We start from the raw sequence: 13,009 nt of genomic DNA, 5'->3' as shown, positions 1-13,009 counted from the left end.
ACTGGGAGTAAATTGATTCCTCCAATGAAGATATGTATGAGGAGATGAATGATATGTTATATATTTGATCATTCTTTTATTGATTTAATACTCTGAATTACTCTGATGCAGTCTGAAACTATGAAAAACACCTTAGCTTGCAGTTTCCTTATGTAAAGTCTTTCTGTGTTAAAGGAAATGTAATTAATGTGATACAGACATTGAGAGACCTTGGGAAACAGGAGGAAATGGAATGTAGTGAATGAGTAGGGTGTTTTAAGATAAGGAACACCTGTGGTAGTTTACCTCCTCTGAGGAGAATTATAGCCTTTCTGTGAATGACCCTGAAAAAATGTGTGTATAGATATGTGGCAGGGCGGAGGGGGGGGCGGGGTCGTGATCCTACACACCCAGTCCCGTATTAGGCTAATCAAGCCTTCGAGAGGGATAAGGGTTGACTGCAGAGGATCGTGCGGGAGAGAGACTTTGTTTACGGACATGTCCGTCGTGTGTGTTTATGTTGTCTTTTAAGTTTATCATTAAAACTATTATTTATATTGTCAAGCCGGTTCTCACCTCCTCCTTTCCATTGATCCCTTTACAGTGGTGCCGAAACCCGGGAAGGAGGAGGGATACGCCATAGTAGAGTTCTCGCCACTACCGTCCACCCCAACGGAGCAGCCGCAGCCGTCTGCCGGGGACGAGGAGCCCAGCCGCCTGGAAGAGGACGATGGCCGCTGACCGCGAGGGGAGAAGAGGCTTCTAGCCGACCGCCTGGAGCTGTCAGGGCCGCTGTCAGGGCCACTGCCAGGGGCGCAGATGTCGCCCAGGAGAAACGCGGCAGGGTTTGAGACCGCCGACCGCGAGCGGGGAGAGGCTCGCTGCCGACCGCCTGGAGCGGGAGAACCGCTGCCAGGGACGGGGCAGACCCCTTCTGTTCCCCGAGAACGCGGCGGGGCATTCCATCCGCCAGGGGCTGGAGGTCTGCCTCTGATCCGCCTGGAGAGGCGCGGCTGTCGTCCGATAGAGGGTGGAGGAGTGGCCGAGGAACAAGCTGCAGCGTATCGGAGAACTGGCAAGTAAATTATTTATTTTTTTTCATCTCTCTCTCCTCTCTCTCTCACTGCCGCTCTGCGTTGGCCTTTTCCCTCTCTTTTAAATTTTACAGTGTTTTTTTGGGGGGGGGGGGTACTACACTGTTACAGGAAGTACCCCCCCAGTTTAATTATTTCTGTTTCCCTCCCCTTGTCCCCTCCCTCGTCCAGGAAGACGGGGATGACCTGCCGGCAGACGGGGCTTAGGGCACGCCCTCCCCCAGGGAAAGAGGGGGGTGGATGTACGTCATGCTGGGGGCTCCCCAGCCTGAGAGAACGAGGGAGGAATGTGGCAGGGCGGAGGGCAGGGCCGGATTGTGATCCTACACACCCGGTCCCATATTAGGCTAATCAAGCCTTCGAGAGGGATAAGGGTCGACTGCAGAGGATCATGCGGGAGAGAGAGAGCGTTTACTGACATGTCCGTCATGTGTGTGTTTATGTTGTCTTTTGAGTTTATCATTAAAACTATTGTTTATATTGTCAAGCCGGTTCTCGCCTCCTCCTTTCCATTGATCCCTTTACAAGATACTAAAGGGATGATCTAATGTTTTTAATTGGAACAAAGCCAGGCTCTGCCTGGGACCTGCCTGGAGGGGCATGTGTTATATAGTGTTACAAACAAGATGCAACAAATGTATGTGGGCGTGAACACATTTACTAGCTTACAAGAATGTGTGTAGCCAATGACTGTAATAAGGAAAATTATTTAATATACTAATCAAATGAATGCAGAAAGTAATGATTGTTAAAACATTTTTATGCATATAAAATGAAATAGTCATGCTATTGCCATCATTGAAGCAAGTTGGGTCAGGATGACCAGCTGAAAGAGAGAAGGTGGAAAACAATTGCAGCCTACAATAACAATTAATTAGAAAGGAATATATACCAGAGTAAGACAGGTTCAAGAAATAACTATGTTGACATGGGACCCATGAAGAATCTGAAATTCAGACTGCATCTAGAAAAAATTTGCAAAACAAACAGAGTGAACAGAGCATACCAGCCAGACCCTAATGTAATAATAGTTGCAATTGGTCAACCAAGAGGAATACCACATTAATTTAAGGACAGAGATGAAGTTAAATCAGGCTTTGAATATATATTTGTATGGATTAAAAAAAAAAAAAACTAAAAAAAAAAAGTTAATAAGAATACAGGATGGATTAATTGCATTCACTACAGTCAGCAAAGATTCATTAATTACATTGATGACTCATTGAAAGCCTACAGGCCAACTAGAATCTACAAGTAAAATGGCTTGGTTAGGAATTGGTTTTACAAACCATTTGGATCCTGGAGAGAATGGCTTACTAAAGTGGGAGTAATAATAGCCATAGCTGTTGTTATTATTTGTGTTGTTGTTTTGTTGTGTTGTGCCTCTTCTCAGATCAATGCTGGCCAATGCTGCAGCTAAACAGATGATCAATGTATCTGTAAAACCATCTGGAAGTGACATTGGGGCCACTGTAATCCCCACATGCCCTGGACTGGATGAGCTGGACGAATTCTAGAAAAAAACCTGGAATTACACAAGAGTGGTAGGGAAGGGGAGCCTTTTATTTTGACTCTTTATTTTCTCTTTTCTATTGTTTTTGGATAGCAAGGGAGTCAGCATACTCATTGTATTTTCTTTTATAACAAAATTAGGTAGTATTTTAGATTGGATAGAGTAGGCAGGAAGATGTTATGTTTATTATTTTGCTATATACCCCTTCCTGAAGTTATAATTCCTTTTAAAATTATGTTTGTTGTCTAATCAAGCAATGATAATGAAAAGGGATGATGAGGGTCTGAAGCAGATCATTATCCATGTTACAAGGTAATGTGACCAGAATTAAAAGGGAATGCTAAGAATGTTTATTTTGAAAACATGAACATTTTAAATGTTCTAGAATTATAATTTTTGTTTGAATCATCTCTGAAGGTACTATTAACTGAGTAAATTGATGTAGAATGAAATATAGTATGCATTTATAAACTTTTAAAACACTGGAAGTACCACTGGAGGGCCAGAGAATAAGACATTACAAAATAAAGAAAAGGATCGAAGAGCACCTCTGTGCTTAGCAGCAAGAGCAAGACTCTACTGGTGGTTTAAAAACCAGCTGCCTGCTCCTACACACCACCAGATAGCACTCCAGCCTACCGGAAATGTCTGTGAGTTCCTCTGGCACCGTGGGATGTATCATATGCTGAGTAACTTGCTGATATTGTTTAATCACGGAAGTTTGTTAATCTACTGAAATAAGTCTAATCACTGATGTACTTTACATAATGCATGGCTAAATCAGCATGCACATGATTTATACAAGAAGTTGATTTGTTTTGATTACTGTTACACTCCAGAAAGAACTTAACTAGGGAGATAAGATCTTTTTACTTTCTCCTAGTCAAAATTGGGGGAAGATTTTTGGTCTTAGTCTCCTCCGGAGTGAAGTTCCATGAGAGCAGTCATTATTAAACGAATGTGTGACTTGTATTGGTCACTTGGTAGAAAGGAAGGAGACTGGCTTGTGAGGTTGCACTCTGGGTAAGGGCAATAGAGGTGAGACTTTTCTCAAAGTCTCAAAGGAGAGTATATATAGTATATTTTTCAGTATTATAGTATGTTTTTATATCAAAGTACTTATATGAGTTTCCTGGCCTTTGTGTGACCCAGGAGAGCATTCGAGGATACTAAAAGTGTTGATGCTGCAAAAACCACAAAGAGCACCCAGCTGTAACAAAATAATGAGGCTTGAAACACAGCAGAAGATAAAGAGTAAAAACAACCAGTGGTCAAAGTAATTAAAAAGATAGACTAAAGTCAGGTTTCTACCAGTAAAAATATATAAAAAGGCACTGTGAGATAATGGTGGTGAATAGTATCCATTGGTTACAAAATAACAAAGGGGCATAGAAATGAGGTAATGCCAGATAACAAACTGTATAGAAGAGGAGGTTTTGGACTAAGAGAGTCAGAATGGACAGCTGACCGGTCTCAAGTTCGTTGGTGACACAATAAACTTTAACTTTGGCATCTGAAACCCTGGACTCTGAGAGATTTCTTGCATCTTAGAGAGATTCTTCAAAGATTTTCCACGACAATAGCGAGTGAAATAAGAAAGATATGGCAGAAAGAGTGCGACAGTGGAATTAAAGGTAGAAAAAGTTGGTCTAGAAAGAAGAAGGAGTGGTGGTGGCGTAGTGGCTAAAGCACAGGGCTGTTAATCAGAAGGTCACAGGTTCTAACCCCACAGCCACCACCACTGTGTCCCTGAGTAAGACACTTAACTCCAGATTGCTCCGGGGGGATTGTCCCTGTAATAATTGCACTGTAAGTCGCTTTGGATAAAAGCGTCTGCCAAATGCATAAATGTAAATGTAAGAACATTTTGAAACAGGATGTTTTAATTTCTAGAATGTGTATTGGACATTGTGCATTAAAAAAGCGTTTGTACAGAATAGAGAAACATGAGAATGTGATAAATGTGGTCTAGAAGAATGTAATTATAAAATGTGATGATATGAAAGAGCAAGATTTCATCTAACTCAAGCTTTAAGATATCTGGGAGTAAATTATTTGTTACCTCAGTTTTTGTTAGGAAATGTCCAAAAGCAATCAAGAATTTATCAATAATTATTTAATTTATTAAAAGATACAAGATTGATCAATAGAATATTAGATAGTTGTGTGTGTGTGTGTGTGTGTGTGTGTGTGTGTGTGTGTGTGTGTGTGTGTGTTTCCCAAACCATACTCCAATCCAGTAGGTGGCGGGAATGCGCAATTTAAATTGGATTGCCAACCGCCATAAAACAACAGAAGAAGAAGAAGAAGAAGAAGAAGAAGAAGAAGAACTAGCGATCTAAACGCCAGCCAGGCAGGGATGTTATCATATCCCAGTTAGCAGACGATACTGCACTGTTCCTAAAAGATCAGCATCAGGTCTCAGCCGCTCTTAAAGTAGTAGATGCCTTTTCTAAAGCTTCTGGCCTTAGTTTAAACATCAGTAAATGTGAACTATTATCTATTAAAGACTGCCAGTTACAACAGATTGCTAATATCCCAGTGAAGGAATCAATTACATATTTGGGGATTGTTATCTCAAAAGATCAAAAATCTAGATGTAAGATAAATTTTGATCCCATTCTTCAGAAAACTAAAGCAAAGTTGAATCACTGGCTTTTGAGGGATTTATCTCTAAAAGGGCGAGTTTTGTTGTGTAAAGCTGAGGGACTGTCTAGATTAGTGTATGCTGCCACTTCACTCGATGTCTCTAAAGAGATGTGTAAAGTTATTGATACTGCTTTATTTAATTTTCTTTGGAGAAACAAAACACATTATATTAGGAAATCTATAATAATGAATACTTATGAATCAGGTGGATTAAACTTCCTTGATTTTTGTACTCTAAATAATATTTTTAAAATTAATTGGATTAGACATTTCATTCTAAATCCAAATTCTCTCTGGAATTTTATACCCAATTTTGTTTTCTCCAAAATAGGTGGTCTTGAGTTTCTCTTGATTTGCAATTACAAAATTGAAAAAATCCCTCTGATTTTATCTTCCTTTCATAAACAAATGTTGCTGGCTTGGTCCCTGTTATATAAACATAACTTTTCACCCCATAGATATTTAATTTGGAACAATTACAATATATTATTTAAAAATAAATCTTTATTTTTTGAAAGATGGCTTTTAGCAGGCATAACACACGTCTATCAGTTATTAAATCAAGAAGGCATGTTGCTCACTTATTCTGAGTTTCTAGTTATCCATAAAATCCCAGTGACTCCAAGGGAGTTTGCTATTGTCATGGATGCAATTCCCACAGGGGTCCTGGCACTATTTAGAGCTAATACTCAAAACAGTATTGCGCCCCCTCCTGCTTATGATTTATTTGATACTGCAATTGGGAAACTTTGTTTTGCCCCTGGAGTTTTAAATATTAATAAAACTATTCGTTCCTTACTTCAAAAAGACAATGTCACTATACCAAACTGCACTGTTTATTGGAATAGACTGGTGGAAGGTTTAATATGGAAGGCCATATGGGCTTTACCAAACAAATATTTATTAGTAAATAAAGTTAAGGAAGTAACTTTCAAAATCTTACACCGATACTACCCAGTTAATGTTTTTCTTGTTAAATTTAAAAGGATATTGATTCGAACTGTTCTTTGTGCAATACATTGCCTGAGACCTTGTTTCATTTATTTTGGCATTGTGCTCATGTAAGGAAATTTTGGAAAGATTTGACCAGATTTATTATTGATAACATTGATCCCACTTTTTCTTTATGTTTAGATAATGTTATATTTGGTTTTACTAATATCCCCTCAAATAAAAGGAAAGAATACTATATTATAAATTTAATTGTAATTTTTGCTAAATTTCATATACATAAATGTAAGTATAGTAAATCCCAACCTTTGTTTTTGGTTCTTGAAAAAGAAATTCAAATATATATCAAGACTATTTTTAATTCAAATAATAAGAAAGCAATTAAAACTATTTCTATATGTGAGTCCTTCTTTGTATTTACATGATATTTAGCCTTCCCCTGGCTGTATTGTTTTTCTCTTTATGTATGTTTTATTGTAGTTTTGACTGTACAGTGACTTTGTTTGAATCTTAGTTAATAAAAAAAAAAAAAAAAGAGTGATATAAGTCAAAAAAAAAAAAAAAAAAAAAAACATCCAATAAACTCTCTGAACACTTAAAAAAAAAAAAAAAAAAAAAAAAGATCTAAACGCCAGCCATGGCGACATGCAGCGACCAAGTAGCTGGCAGTGTTAACGCAGATTAAGAGAGCTATTTAGCCTTCTGTTTTTTTTAACAACATTAAATGAGAAAGTTAAACAATTTACCATCTGGCGCTTTAGTAGTTGAAGACGCTCTCATAATATTTGGACAGCGTCAGATGCTCATCAAGTTCTTGTGCTGCCACTGAGAACCAATCAGCTTTCAGGTAGATGGGACTCTGGGCGGAGTCAGAGAGAGCAGCTGCCCAACTGACCATAGACGCATGAGGCATAAATGGGTTTATTTCAAATTTAGGTTTGTTCAGTCATCCAGAACCTACAAGATTAAACAGATTAAGAGAATTACGCTCATTGGTTACATATCGTCCGTCCATCAATTCAATGAATGCACTTTCACGACACTAAATTAAGCATTTGTATTACAGTGCATACATAGTTTTGATTATAAAATTGCAGAAAAACTTTACGACAAAAACAATGCAAATGCGATGATAGATATCTTTTATATGATGGAAATGTTATACATCGTTTCTCTGTATGTTAAAATAATAACTCCATGGTGTGTCAACCAGACATGGGGACTTGTGACTTGGTGACTTGGACTCGAGTCGACTCGAGTCGCTATTTTTATGACTTGTGACTTGACTTGACAAAAAATAAAATACTTGAGACTTGACTCGGACTTGGAAGTTAAAGACTCGGGACTTGACTTGACTTGAGACACGAAGACTTGAATGACTTGAGTGTTAATCACATCATGTTTCAGTTTGAATATAAATTATTTAAAAAAAAAAAGTTGATCCAGCTGGAGCGCAGGCTGAGAATAGTTTTGTCATGACTGGATCACGACACTATAGGCTATCATCAGCCATGCCCTCTCGTACCTTACGCACACCACGCCCACTTAGATCAGATAACACATCAACATGTCAGCCGGAGGGGTAACGTTACCGAGGGTCATCGCTTTCGGCTTCAAAAATTATTATCAAGATGGCAAAAGACGAACAGCGCTTTGCAAGACATGCAACGTTAAGATCGCGGACAGCCGACAACCTCCAATTTCGTCCGCCATTTGAAGAGCCATTCTGCCCAGTAAGTGCTTGTCAATTTGTTAATTTTATCTGGTTAGTTGGTAGTTAGCTAATGTAATAATAGCAGGGTTCCCATGGGTCCTTGAAATCATTGAAAGTTTGTGAATCTGAAAAATAAAATTCAAGGCCCTGGAAAGTTCTTGAAAATAAACATACATAGATACAGGTCCTTGAAAGTGCTTGAATTTATTTTGTGCAAGAAGTTTTCTGGGAAAAAAAATCTGTCCATTAATTTTTTATTTCGCCAACACTTCGTGGCTTATGCTGCATACTAGCCTGCTTGATTTACGTTAGTTACGCGCATTTACGTTAAGTGTTTCCCGCGCGAGGTACTTTGTTTTGTACGTTGCCATGACGTTCACGCGCGCTGGTACCTCAACGTTTCCCACTCACAGACATTGCAAAAATAGGCTTATGGATATACTCTGTGTGAGTGAGTGGGTGTGGGAGTGTGAGAGCGCGAGAGTGAGTGAGTGAGTGTGGGTGTGGGAGTGTGGGAGAGAGAGAGTGTGTGTGTGTGAGAGAGTGTGTGTGTGTGTGTGTGTGTGTGTGTGTGTGTGTGTGTGTGTGTGTGAGAGAGAGTGTGTGAGAGAGAGAGAGGAGAAATGTAACAAAGTTTAATGTACATAACTGTGTTTGAGAGAGAGAGAGAGGGAGGTGTTCAGTATGAGGTGCCCCTAGGGACATTATTCAGAATTACCATGCACATACATGTACTTTTCCTCTCACATACACATATGAAACCAAATTCATTCACATACTATAGTGAAATGCTCACACACATACAAGTGAAATGCTTTTACAAACACAACTGAAACGCTCTCATACATACAACTGAAAATATTACGCTCACACACACAACTGAAATGCTCACACACACACACAACTGAAATGCTCTCACACACACAACTGAAATGCTCTCACACACACAACTGAAATGCTCTCACACACACAACTGAAATGCTCTCACACACACAACTGAAATGCTTTCATACAACATACTGAAATGCTCACACACACACACAACTGAAATGCTTTCATACAACATACTGAAATGCTCTCACACACACAGCTGAAATGCTTTCATACAACATACTGAAATGCTCTCACACACACACACAACTGAAATGCTCTCACACACACAACTGAAATGCTCTCACACACACAACTGAAATGCTCTCACACACACAACTGAAATGCTCTCACACACACAACTGAAATGCTTTCATACAACATACTGAAATGCTCACACACACACACAACTGAAATGCTTTCATACAACATACTGAAATGCTCTCACACACACAGCTGAAATGCTTTCATACAACATACTGAAATGCTCACACACACACACACAACTGAAATGCTTTCATACAACATACTGAAATGCTCTCACACACACAACTGAAATGCTTTCATACAACATACTGAAATGCTCACACACACACACAACTGAAATGCTCTCACACACACAACTGAAATGCTTTCATACAACATACTGAAATGCTTTTCAGTTGTGTGTGTGAGAGTGTAATCATTTTAGTTGTATGTATGAGAGCATTTCACTTGTGTGTGTGAGAGCGCGTTTCAGTTGTGTGTGTGAGTGCGTTTCAGTTGCGTGTGTGAGAGCGTTTCAGTTGTGTGTGTGAGTGCGTTTCAGTTGCGTGTGTGAGTGCGTTTCAGTTGCGTGTGTGAGTGCGTTTCAGTTGTGTGTGTGAGTGCATTTCAGGTGTGTGCGTTCAGTGCAGTGTGAGAGCGTTTCAGTTGCGTGTGTGAGTGCATTTCAGTTGTGTGTGAGTGCATTTCAGTTGTGTGTGTGAGTGCATTTCAGTTGCGTGTGTGAGAGCATTTCAGTTGTGTGTGTGAGTGCATTTCAGTTGTGTGTGTGAGTGCATTTCAGTTGTGTGTGTGAGTGCATTTCAGTTGCGTGTGTGAGTGCATTTCAGTTGTGTGTGTGAGTGCATTTCAGTTGTGTGTGTGAGTGCATTTCAGTTGTGTGTGTGAGTGCATTTCAGTTGCGTGTGTGAGAGCGTTTCAGTTGCGTGTGTGAGTGCATTTCAGTTGTGTGTGTGAGTGCATTTCAGTTGCGTGTGTGAGAGCATTTCAGTTGCGTGTGTGAGAGCATTTCAGTTGCGTGTGTGAGAGCATTTCAGTTGCGTGTGTGAGTGCATTTCAGTTGCGTGTGTGAGAGCGTTTCAGTTGCGTGTGTGAGAGCGTTTCAGTTGCGTGTGTGAGAGCGTTTCAGTTGCGTGTGTGAGAGCATTTCAGTTGCGTGTGTGAGTGCATTTCAGTTGCGTGTGTGAGAGCATTTCAGTTGTGTGTGTGAGAGCATTTCAGTTGTGTGTGTGTGAGAGCATTTCAGTTGTGTGTGTGAGAGCATTTCAGTTGTGTGTGTGTGAGAGCATTTCAGTTGTGTGTGTGAGAGCATTTCAGTTGTGTGTGTGAGAGCATTTCAGTTGCGTGTGTGTGAGCATTTCAGTTGTGTGTGTGAGCGTAATATTTTCAGTTGTATGTATGAGAGCGTTTCAGTTGTGTTTGTAAAAGCATTTCACTTGTATGTGTGTGAGCATTTCACTATAGTATGTGAATGAATTTGGTTTCATATGTGTATGTGAGAGGAAAAGTACATGTATGTGCATGGTAATTCTGAATAATGTCCCTAGGGGCACCTCATAGTTCAGAGAGGAGTCTGTTGGATGTTAAGTTGTTATTTGTTTTATGGACTCAATGTTGAAAATTTAAAACATTTCAAACACTGTTGGCAGAAGTGAAAAATAAATAATTTTATGAAGTTACAATTTTGTTTGATTCCATGATGTATTTTACTGAACATGAGTATTGTAATTTACTGACAGTTACTTATATCTTGTCTTTTCACTTTATTATGATCAGATTCTGCAGGTAAAATTACAATAATAAGGTGACTTGACTTGGACTTGACTTGACATAGCCTGTGACTTGACTGGGACTTGACTTGACATAGCCTGTGACTTGACTTGACTTGCCCAAGAAAAAAAATACTTGGGACTTACTTGAGACTTGAAGGTTAAGACTTGAGACTTACTTGAGACTTGCACATGTGTGACTTGGTCCCATCTCTGGTGTCAACACATCGGTGCAGCTTACACGCTTTCACTTTCTATGTTCACTGGGCGTCTAGTTTTATGCTTCTTCAGGACCATCTTTGTGCTATTTGGAAACGTAATACCCTGTTCTCTTGTTTGAAGTTATTAATATAACATTTAAATGTCTTTACACTTCTCAGAATTTACAACATATACTATAAGCGCGTTCATACGCATTTCTGTAATACACGGATTTAGTTTCCACTTGATGGCGCTCCAAGACAACGAAAGTCTTGCAAATTTGTCAAACTCTGGGCATGTTGCTTGTGGTTGAGCGTGATACTGCATTAACTGAAGGGCTTTGCCATGGTGTCACGTGGTTTCTCGGAACAGAGTGCAATCAAGGACACAGGGAAATACCAGCTGTGATTTTCTCTCATGTAACAATACTTACCAAACGTGTCTCGCCATTGTAGCTTTTTATGCATTGTTTATTTGCACACTGTTTGGAGTTGTCATTATGTGTTGACTTGGTTTCAAGTGGCGAAGTTTGAACAACTAAATCGTATTAATACACTTGTATGATTTGTACATAAATGTCAAAAAGCATGCAGATTAGTTGGTGTCACATTGAAGTGTTTACCTACTTAAACTGTGAAACTTTGGGTAACTGAACAACAAACCTTGTCTTGTTTAACATTAAGGTTTTCAGTTCTATTACTTTTCATATTCACGGTATAATAATTTTACTCTACATAAAAACAGAACATCTTCAACCATAACTGTCCCAAATGTTCATCAAGCATAATTAACATTAAAATGTTTTGAAGATAATCCATATTTTAATTTTCAAAAACTGTAAATAGCTGCATCACAAACATTCACAGATAAAAGTGTCCTGTTTGTGACTTGGTGTATTTACTTCTACATATAAGAACAAACTACAGCACCTCATAATGAACAAGGTACAGTAATCACTTTGCAATTCTTGTTGTTAATTTTATGCTCCAGAAAAAGGCCAACTTGATTGCAAGAATTTATGAAAACAATCACACTGAAAAAAACAGGTTTGGTTTTAACAGGCCATAATGGTCAGAATTTACTGGGCCACGTTTGTTTTTGGGTTTGTCTGCACCATTACATTTCTACTTATTAGCCACTTGATTAATGTCACTCACTAGTAAAAAGGTTCAACTTTAGTATGATCTGCACAGTGGTGTATGGTGACTTGAAATGAGGAGGCAGTGTACCCACTCAGGATTATTATTTTTTTTCTAAATGTGAATTTATATTTAATTTCACATTTATACATAGAGTAATCTGATATGAATGGTTGTCCCTGATATAAAAAGTCACATATTGTATGTGCAACAAATATTTCAAAATGCGACGAAAAAATATAAATAAATATAAATAAAAATATTTTTGAAAGATCCCCACCTTTCATTAACATAAAAAGTAATTAATATAGTTCTTGATAAAACAAGAAAGTGTGCATCCCTCAAAGCTAAAACCAGTGGCGTAGGTTTCATGTGAACTTTTGGAGGTGATGGGGGATTGGAGGAATATGGCCCCACCATCACTACCACAAAACAAACCATGACTGCATTAAACAACCTATTTGAGGCTTTTAAGCAAAATTTAAGATGTAAAAGAATTATAATTTATTATACAACAAAAATGGAAAAGGTAACATGCAAAATGACAAAACATTATTTTAGACAACAAATATTATAATTAATTAACTGTATACATTTATGAAATTTAAAACAGATTCCCTGATAAAAATGTGACAACAACCTGACGTTCATAGCTTTCAAACCAGAAAAATAGCTTTGTCCTAAGAACACATTTAAACCTTTCGGGAAAAATCTGCTGTCATATGATAGTTAACCCATGCCTTTATTTTAAGAGAGCAAACTTTGAATGGTGTGTTCAATGCACTGATATATATATATATATAAATACATTTGTGCAAAAGTTTTAGGCACTTGTGAAAAATGTTGCATAGCCATAAATAGTTTTA

Source organism: Xyrauchen texanus, chromosome 10 (genome assembly GCF_025860055.1).
Source record: "Xyrauchen texanus isolate HMW12.3.18 chromosome 10, RBS_HiC_50CHRs, whole genome shotgun sequence".
NCBI lineage: Eukaryota > Metazoa > Chordata > Actinopteri > Cypriniformes > Catostomidae > Xyrauchen > Xyrauchen texanus.
This window is presented reverse-complemented; position numbering follows the sequence as displayed.